General features: G+C 42.0%; 1 protein-coding gene across 4 annotated transcripts in view; it reads right to left on the bottom strand.

Moving 5' to 3' along the window:
* The window catches only part of ATP2A2 (ATPase sarcoplasmic/endoplasmic reticulum Ca2+ transporting 2), a 62,400-nt gene that overhangs the window by 29,628 nt on the left and 18,707 nt on the right, over window positions 1-14,065 (bottom strand). The gene's annotated exons all lie outside the window — the stretch shown is intronic.

Here is a 14,065-nt window from a genome sequence, read left to right as displayed (position 1 = left end):
AGGAATGCCCGAGTACAATACATGATGCCATGTTCCAGTAATCACTGGAAAACTCATTTCCTCCTCTCCCTCCAACCCCTTCCCCAGCTTAACTAATTTTTTTGTCTTCCTTTAGATCAGCCCTTTCACAAGACTCTGCAAGGAAGCAAAGGTTACCAGACTGGTGTTTGTTACACGGCATTTACATCGCTCTTGGCCAAGTCCAAGTTCTGCCCAGTTATTAATCCTCAAAACGCTCCTTTGAACTGGCCAGTAAATATTATCCCAGTTTACAGACAGCAAGCAAACATGGGAGAGAGGGGGTTGACTTGTCCTGGGCCAGGATCCGTAAGCAGGTGGTAGAACGAGATTTCCACTCCCAATTCCATCCCTCTGCCTTCGTGCATTCACATCCACGTGTGCCCTGTAACCCAGGAAGCACTCCAAAGGGTAGGAAGTGAGAGTCAGACTTTTCTGCATATTCAGATAGGACAGGGGCAGGCAATTATTTTGGACGGAGGGCTGCTTACTGAGTTTTGGCAAGCCATCGAGGGCCGCATGACAGGCAGTCAGGGGCAAATAAATATTAAATTTTCTATATTTTTTAGGGGGCCCACGGGCCGGATATAATGACCTGGCAGGCCACATGCGGCCTGCGGCCTATTTTTCCCACCCCTGAGATAGGACCATCTCAAAGCACAGCATTCATTTACATTCAGTAGTGTGACGCCTGGCCCCTACAAATCCAGGGAGTGATTTAAGCACGTTGCAGATTTTCAGAAGGAGCCCAATGCAAAACAAACATAACAACATCCAGTTTTTTAGGCCTTGCCTTAGCTGTTTGGGCAGTGTGGGTAGTTGAAGCGCCATCAGAAGCGCCGAGTCCAGTTCAATAGTTGAACTAAAAACTGTGATAGAAACAGTCAGAAGCTTTTTAGGATTATCACCATTATGGTCACTGTTATTATTACTGGAATAACCACCACCAACAACTTCAAAAAGGTACGGGTAACTTCTTTCCCTTACATTGGGAAAAGAACTGAAGCCCTTAACATTTATATGGATTTATTCAACTCATTCGCCCGAGTTGCAGGAATATGGGTAGAACTGGCAGGCCTACTCCAAGTCACAGACCAGAGGTGAAGCAAGCCAATAAGAACTTGAATGCTAAAATACCCGCAGCAGTTTTGTATGCTACAGTTGTCACAAAACGAGTGTCATACAAGTTCCCTGGCTTTCTGTTTAAAAGAATCCTACTCCATTTCTTGGAAACGACTCTTAACATTTTTTTCTGCACGTCTTTTTCCCTCTTTACATAAGTAACCTGCAATTTTGTATATGGTTTTCAATTCCAAGAGATTGGAGCAAGCAATTTCAATGCTACAGGGCATAAAAGAGAACCTAGATGGTGGCTTTAGAGCGTGCCCCAATTTGTGCTGCTACAGACGCCTCATTATTTCCATGTATATAACTGGCCCAGATACTACTCCCCTTCAGCAAGTAGTCCTGCTGACTTTGAAATCAGGACTGCCTCAGGGGGTCAAGAGCAGGATGCAACTCAACCAAAGGATGAAATATTTTCTGCAGCGGTTTAATAAAAATCCTAAAGTGCAACAGAAAGAAATAGCTGAAATTGTACCCTTCCTCAACAAGGAGTTGCATTATTTTGAGCTTAATTTTAGCCAACCGTGTGGACGCCTGTTCTGCCAGGAACAGCTCTGGTGCCAGGCTTAGTCTTAAAGGTATACTGAAAACAACATCTACCCAATAATCCCAGATGTGCAGAGTAAAGTACACACCTGTGATAAGGATCCAATGCAAACTTTTAATACCCCAAACTGCATGGTGCTTCCACTCACAAGAAGGAAAAATGGGTAATCTTCTCATGGTTTCCTTCTAATGCCAAATACTTTTTGCCCTCATTTTCAAATGTAAATTGGGGGGAGGGGGAGTTGTTGGTTTTTAAGCTTACACAGTATGTTTTCCTTCTTATCTTTCTCCTTTTGCTGAGCCTACACAGACTAATTTCTGGCCTACTTCTGCCAGAGCTTTTACCCATATGCTTAAAATTAAGCATTACTAATAGTCCCACTTACAGCCAGGGGAAGACTTGCACAGTTTCAAGTTAAACATGCACATAACCACCCACTGCTTGTGGGACTGGGGTCTTTAGCTGCAGCATCTCTGAGGCTGCCACCTCCTCTTTTCTGAGAATGCATAAGCACTAACTACTTTAATTAACTGTCAAACTAGGTAATTTGGGAACAGTTAGGAAGACTGGCTGCAATCCTACCCCACCTGAATCAACGAAGACTTTCCACTAATTTTGATAAGGACTGCATCAGGCCCACACTAGTTGAAGATATGCAACGGTGCTATGTTAAGGTGCAATGTTTCAATAGGAAGAGTGGCTTTTACAACCCCAGAGGACCTGGGGCCTATTGTCTAAGAGTGTCTGGGTTCCAGTCAGAAATGAAGGGGACTCGGTTGAAGGATGCAGGTAGTTCAGAACAGGGGGTGGCAACGTATGGCCCAAGGAGCTGGGGACTGCCTGTGCCTCTGCCAGGGCCGGGTGAGAAGGAGCGGCGCTGCGCTGCGCTGCGCTGGGGCCACAGTTGGGAAGCAGGGAGAAGCAACAGCAGCTGGGTCACAACAGGGCCCACCTCAGACCCAAGCCAGATTACTCTGGTCCACGACTCCAAAAGGTTGCCAGCCACTGGTTTGAAAGACAGGCAACTAGTCCTAGTCGAAGGAGAGCCGTCTTGGGAACAAGCACCTGTCCACAGAACGCATCAGTGCGCACACTGCTCTGTCCCCACTTGAGAAACAACCTTGTCAGAGGAGAGGGTTTCAGCCTCTCAGCATTCAAGACTGGATTCTCCAAATATGCCAATCCTGATGATATCAGCAGTCGCAGGAGAATCGGTGGAGAAGGAACCGGGCTGAAATCACCAATTCATTGACCGTTTGGCAATTTGGCCTGCTCGTCAGAAATTGGATAATGGGATACAGAATGCTCCATTTCTGGTTTTACTGGTATTCAGTCTAATACTTCCCCTGTGACCACATCTTCATGTGCTTCCCAGAGAACCTGAGCTCTCACTATCCAAAAACTCTTTGACAAGGAACAGCTGGAGCAGGAACTCTATTTAAAGCAAAGAATAGTATTAGTGTCTTAGGCTACAACATCAGCCAGCATGCCATCTTTTAAATAGCCTGGACAGTTTTAAAAGCCAGTTGGTTAAATTGCACCTGTGATGAGTTTGGAGGGAAAGTAATGCGCTATCTATCTGAATTATCATGGGAATTCCAATCCCCGTTAGAGTGACGGGCTGAGCTGGAAGGCGACAAGCAGTGTCAAGACAATGTGCTTTCATTGCGCTCTAGGGCAGGCATGCTTTAGCCAAACCACTAAACATTTTAGATTTATGTTTTAATTTGTTTACAAATGAAAACAAATTCAAGAGGCTTTGAAAACAGCCATTTGACCCCTAACAATACATAAATCAAAGTGTAGCATTTCTAACAGCATTAGAGAGCTTTCAAAAGCACGCAGACACTCAGATGTTAATGGTGTCTACTTGGTCAAACAACTCTGATCCCCCAACTGCTGACTTGCCAAAAGGGCTGAAGTTTGCAGGTCCAGGTACTTCATGCAATGTAAAATGATTCCACAAATCTCAGGAGTTAACACTAGTCAATTTGAAAAAGCTGACATTACACATCCTGAATGCCTGAAGTTACAGCAACAATTTATTCCTAAATTAAAGTCAGCTTCTTTCAATGGATATTTTTGCTTTATAATGCCAGAAGCAAGCGGGCAAGCCATTGCAGTCACTACAGAAAAGCAGGTATCACACACTTTTCTTTTTTTTATCTATTTATTTCTAGGTCCATGCCAATTATTCTATTCACACTTAAAAACACCAGCATCCACCCGCTGGATAAATCTCCCACATTATAGAAATATGCTTGCTTCACTGCAAGTTTATAGGTCTTCCATCCTGTAACCATCACTGTAGTTAGCGGGAATCTTTAGGCAGGTATATTTTGAAGAACAGGGACAGTATTTCACCACTGTACCAGGGAACCACAAAGCAGCTGAAGTCCAAGTAAACGATGCTGGGAATAACAAGAGTGCCTGGCGCTGGGTACAGTGACACAGGCTGCCACTAGCAGCAAACCTCTGGCTGACAGATACAAAGGGTGAGAAGAAAGTTCTCGCACAAGCTTTATTCAAGAGGGCAGGCTTAGCTAGCACAGCTTTCAATATGCTGGAGAAACCGACCGCTGTAATAGCCAAACTCTAAATGTATTAATTCCCAAGCTTCTTGAACCAGAAAAAAAAAAAAAGCACGCTGGCAGAATTTCACACCAAGTGTGGTAAATCTGGAACAGGCTGCTCAAGTCAGCAGATGTAAACTCCCTCACTGCTATGGCATATATTGTCCAAGGCAAATTCCATACAAGTCCCTTCCTTTGGTTCCAAATATATATCATGCATTGTAATACAATACTTATTTTAAAAGAGAAGTAGTAGCAACAAATGTTGGGAAAGCCTTGTAACAAACGGGTTACAAACAATTTATAGAAATATTACAAGTTCTTGCGGGTACAAATATCACTGGTTAATATAACACAAGACCTCCTTGGACTTTTTATTTTAGAGTCCACAGAAAAAGATACTTGTGATCTTCTAAATTAGGAAGCACATACTGGTGAACGATACTTACTAGGAAGCTGCCTTGCAGCTGTAGTCATAAACTGAAGTATGTATGTAATTCTCAATTAGTCAAAAGTTACAGCAAAGATAGGTTTAGGTGAACTGAACTTTTAAAACATTCTTGCAATGTTTCATAAATACGTAATCTTTGAGACAGTAATCCTTGAAATTGTCCCCAAGACAGAAATAGATCACACATTAAAAATTCCCTCCTCTGGAAACTCCCATTTCAGGAGAGCTAATTACCTTCAACTGTATTTGATGTATATTTTAAAGTTCCTTACTACAACACTCCAGATAAATATACGTGAAACACTTGGGGGGGGGGAAAGCCCAACACCCTCTGACCTTCATTGTATAAAAAGTATCTTTATTTCTTTGTGCCACGGGAAACAACAATCCCCACCTCCCGTTTTTTGCAGATACTAGCCCATTTGAGAAGACTCCTATACAGAGCATAGTGAATAGTCATGAACAATTATAGGGAAAGTAGGCAAGATCAAGTCTGCACGCTTTATAGTAAAGTTCAGTCATGTGTGAAAAAGTTAATTCTTCCCTTCCCCTAGGAACACGCAAGGACCCAACCTAGGGAATATCAAGTAGTAAGACCATCATAATAAAGATGCCCCCACCCGTTTTAGAATAAAGCAAGATAATGATCAACTGTCTCCTGTTCCAGCTGTGATAATCAGAGTGCTTAGAGATGATAAAACATGTTTATGAGGCAGTGGAAAGGATTACTTTCAGGTGCGTGCCACAGCTTGGATTATTTCCACAATATTCTCTTCTCTGTGGACTGTAGAGTCATGGCACCCACGGAGTTTACTACTACTACGATTAAATGTGGATAATCCAACTTCTGCATGCATTACTCAACACCTGTTTGGAGTTCGGTTAGTTTTTGACAAAAAGCTGAGATCGTATGGGTCTAACCCCGCGCTCCTCAAACTACCTCCCCCTCCCTCTACCCCGTCATCCCCAACAGAACTAGTAACAGAAGCATGGCTTACTTGTTCAGGGATGCCTCAAAGGCCAGAAGGGTCTACTGTGACAGTCCACAGGATTGCCTTGAACTCTATTCCAAAAATCACCCACAGTCTGCACTCTAGGAATACTACACACCCTGGTTTAAGTCGTTCAAGTGGTAAAATTACCCTCACTGTTAAAGTTATAACTTATTTCTAGTCTGAATTTATTTAACTTCAGTTCCCAGTCATTGGATCTAGTAATACCTAGATGGAAGGCCAGTCTATTATGACATTTCTGTTTCCCATGTAGGTACTTCTGAGCTAATTGAGTACAGAGGGGCAAGGTGGAAGACAAATCAGATTCACCTTCTATCAGGCCAGCTAAAAATAGAGAACACTAGTACATAGTCCCACTGAAGCAGCAAAGTAACAACATGTATTAGCAAGGTAAAGTATGCATTCAAGTACCGAAAGGTAAAGCGAGAGTAAACAATTCGTATTTCGGCAGAGTACTGTAGTTCTGAACATCAGATTTTCTTTAGGTTAACCTAAAGAAAGTTTGCCAGGTTGATGCGGTATTAACAAAACATTACCTTGATGTTCAAGTATTTTGTTCAGCACTGTTTGTGCCGATGATAAATCCCCACTGAAGCATCAGTTCTATTCAGGGTATACAAGAGCAGGTATGCTACGAATCCCAACGATGGGAGCAGAATCAGCTTCAATCTCTCTAGCTCTGCCTGACAGTAGCAAGCCATCAGGGAAATGCTACAAGACCTATAAGACAGTTAAAATTGAAGATTCCCTTTATGAATTAAGAATGTGGCTTGCAAATGACACAGATCTGGCCTCTGCCCTGGTTTGAGCCTCACTCAACTACAGCAACTTCAGCGGAGCGTGGAACAAGCTGGGAATCGCACGCAGCATCTCAGCACTGCCTGCCAATACGGGACCACTTCACACACAGCCACAACACCTGCTGAGGACTGATGTACGCCTTAGACACGTGTATAAAATTCACCACTGAATATTTTGTTTTTCCAACATAAGAGCAATGATGCACATTAAAAATAGTTAAACATGTAGTGAAAGCTGCTATGCCACCGAAGCTCTGGCTATTTGTGCTTTTAAATGGTAAGGGAGAAAGCTTGCAGTTCACTTAAAAGCTCTCACCTGGAATTCATTTCAGACTACCAATGCTGTGTGCACTGGGGAGGGGGACACAAGATTTGTGGATCATTTCAGGAGAGCACATTCCTGTAAGCACTTTCACATTGCTGGATATCCTTACTATGTACCACAGGGTACGTAGCGAGCGAGAGCAATTGTGTGAGGCAGTGGGTTTTGCAACCCGGTTTGTTTGCATGGCAGAGAGCTGGATGGATAGAGTGGTTGAGCTACTGTGTCACCAGAGCCGTTCATGGGAGGATTGTGTTGCATGTACAGCCAACTGTGCTTTGTTTCCCTTTTACCAAGTTATTTAGGCTGGGAAGACCTACCTCTTTCATCAGATACCGTCTCCTTGCTCCAATTAGGAAGGATCTTGGGACATACTAAAACTCAGAATAGTCTGAATTAGCAACAGGGCACGCAGGAAACGAGTATCCTGCCCATGTCAAATGCAAAAATGTAGACAAGGAAAGCAGTGTTCTAGCATGTTGCTTTTAGTGACAAAAAAATAGCAATTTTGAAAGTTAGTGGATATTTGAGACTGAAACTTGAGTACTTAAATAGACATACATTAGGTTCCCTTTTCAGAGGTGCTGAATCCCAGGAGCTCCCCTACAACTACTCTTAGAAGTACAGGTACTCTTTATTTCTGAAGATCAGGCTCAGTGTCCTGGGGTGTACATCCAAGGCTCTCACTTATTACGCAGTACTGAAAAACTGCACTCGAGTGTACTTCTAGGGGTCAGAAAGACTATATTCACCTCAGCTTTCCTTTGAAAAGAGTGAAGCTAAGAAACACAAGCTGCAATACTTCACTGCTGGAACAAGGCATGAGCTCATTAATCAAAACAGCTGTATTATACTGCAGTAAGTAACTTTTAGCTCTAAAACACAACAAATGTTTGATTCAAGTAGTACACAAACGTAAGAAATTAAAAATTGATTAAAATAAATAAAATCATTCTACCCTCATTTGTCCCATTGAAATTCCTGTTAAACCTCTGAAACTTGGAGATCAAGGTACATAAGGTGCATCTGTTAAGTACTGCTTTCACTCGGCCAAGTCAAGCTTTAAAACAGTTTAACACTGTGCAAGTTAAAATCTTCAATCTGTTAAAGCTGACAAAGGATGCAGTTTCCAAAAGCCTGTGACACATTTTGCAGCATGGCGGTAGTTTGAACAGGCAAGCTGAAAAGCCATTTGAGGATAACATCTGGATGTTTGTTCTGTTCAACTCTAAAACAAACGGAGTAGCTTAGTAACCTAAATATTCCAGTCCCGAGAACCATGCCACCAGAGGTCAGCGCACAAACCTCCAGGGCACGTGTCCCAAAGCCGTTAACTCAGTCCTGAAACGAGAGGTCCCACTGATGCCTGTTCTTCACTTACTGTGATTATACAAGATAACGCTTAATTTTTATGAGCCTTTAAACAGCCTTCCACTGAAGGCTGTCCATTTCTACCAACTCCACCCAAGTGCATCTTAAAAAAAACCCCAAAAAAACCCCACAACAATTTTCTCCTGAAACACATTTTAAAACCCCGATATATTTACAGAGCCTTTAGAGTGTATATCTGTAGCTAATGTCCCAACATTTTATTTGCCAAGACTGTTTTGACTTGAGTCTTTTACTCTTGGTATTTAAAACAGACTGCCCACTTTTCTTCACCTTGTTTTACTCCATTGTGAGATGTTACCCAGCCCCTTAACATGGTCTCTATGATAAAAAAGGATTTCAACTACTGTAAGCTGACACCCGGATGACTCCAGAAAACCATTAAGGAAGAAAAAAGAAAAAACACCCTTTCACCACATAGACATTTCAAACCTCAAGAACAGGTATGTGACCTCAAGACTGCAAGAAGCTGATTCCTTAAACCATCTCTGAAATGTCCAATACAAGAGCTGTAGCGCAAGTTATTATTCGTTGCCCTTACAGCAATGACTTAACCCCCAGAGATGTCCACTAGAGATCAGCTCATTTGGACAATGGTGCAGCACCACCCAGTTCTCAAAGGACCCTTACAAGGTACATTAAGCAAATATTTGGCTGGTTTAAAAGAAAAGAAAAGAAAAAAGCCACATTAATGTAATGCATCACTTCTGGGTGAGATTTCTCTAAATCACACCCAATACAACAGAGTGTTTAGGCTCAGAAATGCCTCTTGACCAAGGGATGTGTATTTTAGGACCAACTGCCATTCAGCACCAGCTGTACTACTACTCTATAACAAAAGACCTGTAAGAAAGTACCTCCACATTAGAGACTGCTTTGACATGTGGGAAAAACCTACCACCTGGTTCTTTACGCCACTCAATGGTGAGACACTTGCCTGGACACACAAATGTCATTGGCGCCCTGCCCAGAATTCCATACCCAGATATGTATCCCAGCATGAAGTGCTCTGTCACTTCCCTACATGGTCAGCTTTTTGCAAACACCATGTCAAAGGCCATCCCAATACTCTTACACTCGAGACAGAGGCATGCACACAGTCTCTCTCACCTCCAGGTCTTGACATTAACTATGGTACATAGTGTATTGCTCTTCTACACCGACCCAGGAGCTTTCCCTTGTCTGAAATAATTTAAGGTATTGAACGTTTCTGTGTTTAAGTATAGAATTTATAGCACCAGTGTAAGAGTCCTTTCTATGCTAAAGCACTTATGAACTGTCCATCTTTCCTTAGGCTTACACCTTTAAAAAGTTCCTTGATATTCACCATAGTCACCTGCATTCAAAGGAAAAAAAAAGTCCAACTAGCTTTTGTTGAGACTCAAAACAGCTGAGAAAGAAAATGTTACTCAAGACTGAAATGCCTTAGAGAATCTGTTTGCAGAATTAAACCCATAAACTCTAATTTTTCAAAATCAGATATTATCAGTATGAACATGTGACAAGATTTAAATCAGTTCCAGTAATATTTGAACAGCCACATACATTTATTTACAAACAAATTTTATCACCCTTAGTAAGAGCAATTCACACAAAATAAATAGAGGTTCCTCGATGTAAAAAGCCTACTGGTCCCTGTACATTGTGATCGACAGCAATTCAGTTGACTAGACCATCTAAACGCAGGAGTCCCAATTTGCAAATCCAAGTTACAGCAAATCCCTTTGCTTTTACTGTTGTGGGGGAAAGTTTGTGGCAAAAAAGAAACCCCAGAACCCCACTATGTTGAAGTGTCAACATCTGGAATAAAGCTCCTAGAAAAAAATAACTTGAGACCTTTTGTTTAAAGCACTGATTCGGGATGTTAGAAGTTACTCAGTAGCCAACCTACCAATCGCCTGTGGTATCACTGACAGTAAAGTTGGAAAAATAAGTTAACCACACCCGCAGGCAAAAGAAAAACTGTTACCCACATCAGAAGCATATGTTCTAGCAAGTACCAAAAAAAAAAGAAAAAAAGAACCCCCCCCAAACTCCAGACAACACTCCCCTACACTTTCACTGCTGTAATGAATATATGGAAGGCCTTCATATCAAGCACACAAATGCGGGTGTAAAGCATGCATTTATGCATTCAGTTTGCATCTGCAATTAAAAAACTGTGAATAGTAAATTAAGAGCCAGATTCAGACAACTTCAAGCACAATCAGGAAGGTAACTTTTGACAGGAGGCAGCGATGGTTACTGAGACTAGCAGCATCTGCTGGATAGCCAAGCAGACCCAAACAAACAGCCAGCTGAGCCCATGCTACCCAATTTTAACTTTTGTGACAGCCCTATGGGCAGCCCTACTTGAACAGAGCTTTCAAGAAAAGGTGAAGTTCTTAAAACTGGAGCATGCCCTCCATTAAAGCAAAAATTAGAGTACATTTGGTTAGCTTGCTCCCTTTGAGATATCTGATATCTGGGCTTGAGAGTGGGCTTCACTTCTCCTGATGGATTGTGTGATCATGAGCTTTCTTAATTACATCACACTTGCCAAGAAAGCAGTAACCTTGTTTTCAGTACACGACAGGTTCCTTGTATGAAGAGGAAACATGATGGGTTAAGAAAAATAAAATAAGATAAATTTCAGCATTCCCCTTGGTTTGGATGCCTCCAGTCACAATTTAGGTCAATCCAGGACACACCAACAGGCTGGCTATCCATTCACAATTCTACTAACATCGCTTTACAGAGTAACAAAAGTAACTGAATTGTAGAAAAGCAAAGCTGGAAGGGCCCTTCAGAGGTCACCGAGTCCAAAACCTGACCACAGGCAGAATTATCCTTATCCAAACCATTCTATACATATCCACGGTCTAACCTACAAGCAAAACTATACAAATCACCCCCGACACAACCACGAGGTATAACACCCTGACATGCCACAGGTAAAGCAAGGGGACAACAGCAGCCAACGTCCTGCTGCTGCGAGGGTTAAAATGCGTTTGCAATCCAAGGAAGAGGGCCATGAACCCCACTAGAGGGAGGCAACACCCCCCTCCCCTCCCCTCCCCCAGCAGTACCAATCTGACCACTGGGTAAAATTCCTTCCTGACCCCAAATATGGCTATTGGTCTGACCCCCAAGCAGAGCAGCAAGACCCTCTAGTCAGGACCCTTGAGGTTTAAGTCCTTGCAGGAGCATTGTCAGAGCCCAGTTACAATGCCCAGCCTTGACTACAGCCAACCCCCAATGCTTTGGAGGAAGGCAAAAAGAAAGCACACATACACCCCAGAGGAAGGCAAGTAAATAAGAATAGGAAATACCTGAACATAGGCAGAGGTGTGCCAAAATCATCCTTGACTGATGAGGTCTCCAGCCTCCTCTTGAAGCACCTCCCATGACGGAAATTTCCAACTTCCCTACTATTCCACTGCCCCACCGTTCTAACAGCAAAGAAGTTTTTTCCTGATATCCACTCAAAACCTACTCTGCTGCAACTTCAAGCCACTGGTCTGCATCCTGCTCTCTGCAGTAAGCAAGAAACATTTTTCCCCTCTTCTTTATGGCAGCCCTTCAGAGATTTGAAGACTGCTATCATGCCCCTCTTAAGTGCTTTTTCTGCAAGCTGGACATGCCTACTCCCCTTGCAGAACTTGCCTTCCAAGCCCTTTATCATTTTTGTCACCTGCCTCTGGATCCTCTCTAACTTCTCCATGTCCTTTTAAAAATGCAGAGCCCAGAACTGCACTCAATACTCTAGATGAAGCCTAACCAGTGCTGATTAAAGAGGCACTATGACCTCTCATGTCTTGCACCTAATGCCTCTGTAGACACATCACAAAACTACATTTGCTTTGTGTGTGGCTACATCACACTGTAGACTCATACCGAGTCTGTGAGCTACCAAGACACTTAGATCCTTCGCTGTAGCGCTGTCATACAGACTGGTCTCACCCATTTAGTATTTTTCATTATTCTCCCAAGCTCTGTAGCACCATGCATTTATCAACATGGATACTTTAACCTAGTAGCTCAATCCCAGCTTTCCAACCTGTCAAGATCTTTCTGAATTGTACTTCTGTCTTCCAACATGTTCACAATCCTTCCCAGTTTCCTGTCTTCTGCCAATCTGCTCAAGAAGCTCTCTATTTCAGCATCCAAATCATTAATAAACACGTTGAATAGCACAGGGCCCAGGAAACACCCTTATGGGACTCCACACAAAACCTGCTGCCATTCTGACATGGTTCCATTTATAATTACCCTTTACTTGCAGATAAGAGTTCCCACAACAGAGAAAACTGCCTTCAGAAACTACTATGGTGCTGGCATTTCAAGTCAGGTCAAACATAGCTATAATATACCTCCAGACCTGAAGTTTGTACTCCTGTTCTCAAGAAGGCTCACAAATAAGTCAGAACTTCTGCTACTGAAACAAAGGCTGAAAAAAATATATTTAAATTTTCGTGTGCAAGTGAATGCCAGAACAGTAGCACTGAAGAAGTGCAACCATTACTGAAATCCAGAGAAAGTACTGATTTATCAGGAAGCTAATACAAAAATCAGCACTTTATTTTTTCCTTCTGTTCTTGCTCAAGAACAGATACAAATGGGAAGCTAACTTCACCGTTTATGGAGAGATGCATTCTCACTATAATTTCTGTTTACTGGGATCACTATAACTATATCCTACAACATGAAGTCAGAGGTTTAAAACTGGGTTTAGCAATTTTAATATTTCTGAATGAGTGAAAGCTGGGCCAACAGCCAACACTAACCTCACCTGGAGAATCTAGTTTCCTTGCATACTAATAGCAGGATAGTCAGTCTTACGAGTACCCATTTATTTCTTCCTGGGAAACTAATGTGACTAAAAATGAAGTGAGAAGGATGAGAAGAAACACTGATATACATCTTAAGGTGATCTCAGAGGACCAGTAATTCATATAATGGTTAATGGCCTAAAAATGGTAAATGCAGCTATTCATGGGGTTTCTTTTTTAAACAAGACTCACCTAGGAGCTTTATCTGCATAAAAAGCACATAGCAAAAACCTTGTACAGAAAAGGAAGCAGCTATTGGCAGCATAGCCATGTTCACAAGTAAGCAAATGTCACGGCAGTCTATCCAAAGTATAATGGAACACTACTTAGAAAAAGCCATGCCAGAATTTAAAATACCGAAGTTAGAAGACAAATGTTCCAAATGCAGGAAGCCTGCAGTACTATAGGCACATGGTTCAATCACACTAAAATGAGTTGATTTAGAAAAGTTACATTTCTATTAGAAACGTGCGCTCGTGATTACGGATAACACTTGAAAGATTAAACAAAACCACATGTTTACTTAACACAAAGTCATTTTTGGTTATGTGGATCTTCTACACAGCAACAGGAGGGAAAAAACAAAGTGTTTGTTACTGACAACAAAAGCAAGCATCGTGAACAAATATATTCTCATAAAAAGGGAAGTATGCAACTGGCCCCTGCAGTAAAAAAAAAAAACAAAAAAACTATAAAATGATGGGCATTTTTGTCCTAAAGAGTTTAAAGGCAGAAGATGTCTGTGCTAACTTTTACACTTGCTTCAAGGGAAGGTGTATCAAACTACACTAGGTAGATTTCAAAGCTGGCCATTTAGTAAGCCAAATATTTATATCTAATAAGAAACGGAAGAATTGTTTTTTCATGCGTTGTTTGGAAAGGAGGATAGCTTGAACCCACAGTCAGAAGGCTAGACCTTAGTATTGTGGAAAAGAGCAGAGGTTGTATTCCAGTGAATAAGCAAGGATGTGCTTTGCTTTTACATCTCCCAGTCAAAAGGTAATGCTTGTTTACTT

This window comes from Alligator sinensis, unplaced genomic scaffold (genome assembly GCF_000455745.1).
Source record: "Alligator sinensis unplaced genomic scaffold, ASM45574v1 scaffold628_2, whole genome shotgun sequence".
NCBI classification, from domain to species: Eukaryota; Metazoa; Chordata; order Crocodylia; family Alligatoridae; genus Alligator; species Alligator sinensis.
This window is presented reverse-complemented; position numbering and strand designations above follow the sequence as displayed.